Source organism: Rhopalosiphum maidis, chromosome 4 (assembly GCF_003676215.2).
Source record: "Rhopalosiphum maidis isolate BTI-1 chromosome 4, ASM367621v3, whole genome shotgun sequence".
Classification (NCBI taxonomy): domain Eukaryota; kingdom Metazoa; phylum Arthropoda; class Insecta; order Hemiptera; family Aphididae; genus Rhopalosiphum; species Rhopalosiphum maidis.
In genome coordinates, this window is record NC_040880.1 from 23,503,145 (window position 1) to 23,509,144 (window position 6,000).

The following is a 6,000-nucleotide window of genomic DNA, read 5'->3' on the forward strand; positions in this document are numbered from 1 at the left end:
CTTCGACGGTCGTTACTCGTTACATCGTGATTACTGCAGTTCCGTCACCACGCGCCCCCATATTATACTCATCGTGCCCCGTTACCACTACAAACATATCTATACGGTCTCATACTCATTATACCGCGATCCAGCGTATCGTTCGCCGTTACGTGACATTAGCGTCACGCCGTAGCACAGTCGGTTGCACTGTTACGTAACAATTTATTGCCGAACGATGTGTACGAAAGTCAATCTGAGATTAATTGAAGTTGCTGACTCCATTATATTACTTCGACTATCACCGACTTAGGCGGTCAAGACAGCCATATCACATTTAATATAGATTTGCATGTATAAATTAATCATAATCGATAGAATAATATTTTTTTATTATACTACGGCCGGCGATTACTTTTGTCCGTTTTTCACCTAAACAAAACTAAATATGCGTCTTTTTGAAAGTGAAGGGTACTCGCGATGACTATAAAAACGCTGTAATGTGTACGAGGATCCGTTGGACCATATTTTTATATCAATCAAATAACAAAATCCAAATACTTAATACCTTGCGCCCCCAAAAACCACTTTTTTGAAAAAAACTCGTATGCAAGTTTTCTCGGGGAAACACTTATTTTTGAACTCCGAAACTTTACACGCTTTGTTAGATGTGTTACCGAAACAGTTTACGCGCAAAAAAACACGAAATAATCGACATTTTTTTTTATACTACGGCCGGCGGTTACTTTTTGCTGTTTTTCACCTAAAAAAATTAAATATTGTAACTATACATTGAAATATACAGTGTACTGAACGTCAAAGTAGTCTTGTAAAAAATGTCCTCAGATATCGTTGCAAAATTTATTGAAAAAACAATAATTTTTTAATCTAATAAATATATAAAATAAATATATTGATGGTTTTATTATTAAATTATTAATCTTTTTCAATGGAAAATATTAGATTTAAGTACCTATTTATTATAACATTTTAATTTATCGAAATAGCAATTCTAACTTGTAACTATACAAATCGAAAACTCTTGATAATAATTTGTCCAAGGCCGTAGCCAGAAAATTATTGGTGGGGGAGAGGGTTAAAGTATAAATATGTTATATTGTGTAATTAAATATAAAATGAGATTATGAAACTATTCAATCTCATTTCAAGAAAAAATATTGGGGAGTTCTGCACCTTGAACCCCCCCCCCTTGTCTAAACCCTTGAATATAACCGTGTTAATATAATAATATGCAAACGTGAACAAAGACAATAATGAACAACTGCGGCCACAACATAAAATATATTACAAATTTATAACTATTTGTTTTAAATACTAATTTAATACTAATAATATTGTATAGCTAGTGCATACATATACGCATAATTTTACTTGATGTAATACACCGCACGAAGTTGGTGAATTGCAGCCAAATCCATGAATAAAGGTGCCTGTTTTTTTTAGGTTCTATGAGAGGTACGAGTTTCAGGTGTTATTGTAGTAATAATTGAATAATGTACTTATAATTACATAAACGATACGAGTATACTTGCATCACAATTCACGATATATATTATGTATTGAAAATAGTATTAAAAGTGAATTACCATAAATTAATTACCAATGTTACGTACTATTATCCAAATAGTCCATGAATATACATCACCTATATACATCGAGTTGTTAATCAAATTTGTATAGGTAATACCAAATTAATAACAAAAATAATATAACATAACATAATCATATAATATTTCACATTTCAAATTTTCGTATAAATAATATTCGGGTTTAGGATATAGTATAATAAAGTTGCAGGGAGAATACGAGTATTCATAAAAATGATTTAGTTGTTTTGTCGTCCTCCGATAATAATTATATTATACCGTCGCACGAATTTTGCGCGTCGCGCGTGTTATTGAAAAACGACCAGAGAATTATACCGGTGTCGTATTATAATACAATCGTATTATATTGTGTGTACGCGCCACACGCTTGAGGCTCGTCGCATATTTGGACGCGTGACACGAATCGCGACGGTACGGCGGAAATAGCGTTAACATGTCGCGGCGGGTGACCGCAACGACGTCGATGGCGACATAATTGGCGTGGCGGAGACGGTACGGGTGAGTTGATCGGAAGAAAAACGTCATCTGCGGTGCTGCCGACTCGGCATACAGTTTCCGGATATGGTGATGCAATTGGGCGAGGCATCGGCGGTGACCGGACACAGACACGGTCGACGGTACGATACCATAATATAGATAATCGAACAGATACGAATAAGTGTAAATTAAATGCCTATATCTCGTGCGAATTAACGAATTATTAATCATTATTTTTTTAACGAATAATTTATTCACACCAGGCAACATACGTGACCGGAAGCGACTGTGTGTGCTATCTTTGTTTGTGTGCACCCTCATGTTTCCGATTTAATACATCATTTGTCTTTGTTATAACGGTATATTATCTATAATATTGTTATTATTGTTATTGTTAAAATATCCGGAGTAGACATACCGCGGTACTGATAGCTGATAGTTGATGATACCGTATAATAATATTATCTTTCCGTCAATAATATGTCGGTAACTACTAACTAGTCGGCGGTCGCTGCATACCGATGTCGTTTACCAATTACACTTTACCCGTATAAGCTGGGTCGACTCTCGACACTGCAGCTAACATGTATTTCCAGTTTTCCGCGGTGCATTATTGTCGAACACTCTCCGCGTGCCATCAATAAGTCGTTATTATAATAATTCACAGTCACGAATTTATCATTACACAAGGGGCCACGTCGTTGAACGTATCCGTATCAATAGTTGCCGTACCATATAGACGAAGAGTGGTAAGTATAGGTAGTAGTCTACCCGGTAGATTTTACGGTATAGTAGTAGTCCTTCGTGCCCGTAATTTTAGCAGCAGTAACATAATATTTTTTATTTTTCTCGGAAATTATGGCTATGCATCTGTACATGAATAATTATTGAAATATTTCGAGATTTAACCACGCACTCGGCAATTCGCACGTCACACAAATACAATTCGGCGGCATTCGATTCATTATAGTTAAAAACAATGTTATTAAAATATGTGTTTTGTGAAACAGTAAATCGTGTGGTCAGAATAAAACAACTTGGTATAAAAATAAATAAATTAATTAAATTAATAACTTAAATATTTTCAATTAATTGGAACGTAAACTTATATGACATTAAAAAAAAACTAATGTATCCATCTAGAAATTTCAACAAGACTATAAAATATCGGATGTATTACAATCGTTGTTGTAATTGCACTACGACGTACTGTTAATGATTGGTGTTGTATATTGTTGAACATTATTGTGGGTTATAATTTGTACACACATATCCATGACTTTTCTACAGTAGCATAGTATAAGCAAAAATAATTTACCTGTATTTTTATCTTTTAGTTATACATTAAGTCCTATTACCAGTGAAACTCATTGATAAGCTACATTTTAGACAATAGTCAATGTATCCCAATATCTGGTAGGTATTAACTGTTAATATTTACCCGTTCTTGGGGTGTTAATAATTAACACATTTTGAAATATTATACACATGCCTAACAGTTTTTTTTTTTTATGAACCATAAATAATTAAAATACAAGCACATAAATAAAGAATTTACTATTTTAATAAGTAGATTTTATTTATTGATTGATTCTTTTTAATTATATTAAGTCTTATAGGTACTGCTTGAATCTATGACATTTATCTTTTCTTTTCTACCCTGTAATTTATTTTAAAATTAATTGCATTAACTATAATAATAGGAAATTTATTACTCTATTATTTTATTAATCGATAAATATGAGTAGGTATATAGGTCTAAAAGAAAAAATGAAAAATATATGAATAAAAATAATCTATTTTAGATTCTGGAGAAGCAATAAAAAAGCTATTAATTAACAAATAATTTTTTGAAGTTAAACTTCTTTACGCAGGGTAGTGAGGAAAAAAAAAGCGAACGGGCGGCCGTACGAACGCAAACACGGACATGTCGTTGTGCGCAGCCGCGGATTGTCGTAGCTGTATTTTGTAAACATGGGTTGTGTCATTAAACGACAGTATTTTTGGTTGGGTTATTAAACAAAGAATACTCAACAATAATATTAATGAGATAAATATTTAGATAAAAACGGAATGATCGTCCGAGATGATTTCATACGGTCGTAGGGGCGGCGGTGCGAAGCGTATCAGTACGTCATATACATAATATCACATAATAATAATAATGTTACGTATTATAATTTCTTTTCTTTCTTTATTATCCTCATTACCCCATTCTATCCATGCCTTACTTTCTTTTTCACTCACTCAGTGAGTACCGTTCAAAAGAAGTTTAACTTCCCGCGCGCGTACTGGTAACACACACACGAGTTTTTTTCTAATGTAACTCAGAAATGAATAACCATAAATACGAAAAATCATTAACAATAATTCAGGTTCGGATAAACCACGAAAAATCTGCCTAAATCTAAATCAACGCCTTTAATTCTACGGTTGTCAGTGTGTTGTCGATGCACTGTGGCCAGTGGGTCAAGATCAGTTTCGGTACACCGGTACAGACGTCGACGCCACTGCCGCAAAAATCTACCACTTGATCAGCTTGAACGCGGTGGTAAATTTCGATTTTCGGTGAAACAGGTGGCATGCCACTGCAGGAGTTGCACCGCTACATCGGTACGTCAGTACATCACGCTGTCTACCTTTAAGGGTATTATTACATCATGCTGGTGGCTCACTGATCCAGCTAGTACGTGGAACAAACCGTCGGTAACCGAAGCTACTCGACGCATCCACGGGGGCGCCACGATCGCCGACTGCTGCTGAGTGGTACCGATCGGTCCCACTGGACTGAGTACTTTTCGGCATTGATTCGTCCCTCGCCCGCCTCGCCCTACCGTCAGTTGTGGTCTGTCTGTATTCAACATAGGTGCTGATCTGGTATCTTTTATTCCGCGCGCGTATTCTGGTGATCGCGATTTGGTTGAGTTCTAAGTAGTCCTCATTACTTCGTTAGGCCTGCCGCCTTCCGATATCTGTGATTTTTTCACCACTCTATCAATTTTTACGATCCGTTCCACAAATATGTCAGAAGACGATAATCGTTCTGCCGATATCGACAATCCTGAAATTCCAGTTCCCCCCGAGGAACGATTAGTCGTCTACCGTAGAACCTCCGAGTCGTCTTCAAGCTCATCGGATACATCGGATAGTTCAGGTGTATCCGATTGTTCTGAACCAATATCAGATTATTGGGACTATTTGAATACCATCAACATCGATGACATGGCCGCGCAATTAAGTGATTACGGAAGCGAGGATGACGACGAAGAAGCCTCTAACGGCCCAGTGTGGCAGAGAAGAAGGCAATTCTTAATGTTTAGGAAGAAACTGGTCGCGATAAGGAAGAAAGTGAAGAAGCATTTGCTTTTAATGGTGGCGCCTAACGACGACGATGCTGAAGTCTAATGCCAACGCCAAACCTCTTGCAAGGACATTAAAAAACAGGTCCCCGTTTCTGGAGGTAACGCTACGGCAAAGCCTGGTAAACATGTACGCTTCCTGCCTGCTAATCAGTCGGCGGACGAATATGATTTTCGCCAAAATATTATAAACATAAATATATAAAAAAAAAATCGCGTTATATTATTGTCTCGTTCTACTAAGCTAATTAATGTATCGTTCACTCTTAAATTTAATGATGTTCATACAATTATTTAACCTTGTATAACGAATCAATTAAATGTAATGTGATTTATATTTTACTGTTTAATTAATACTTTATTTCGTAGAATAAATTAACTTCTATATAGGTACTACCAAAGGCTTCAGTTTAACCTTTGGCCACATAGATGGAGCTCGATAAATTTAGTTCAGTTACCTTTGCAGGTATACTATATTAATATTCAAAGGTTAGTAACTAGATGGATAACAAATAATAATAATTTTTACTTTATAGAATGAAATTCCGATTTAAATT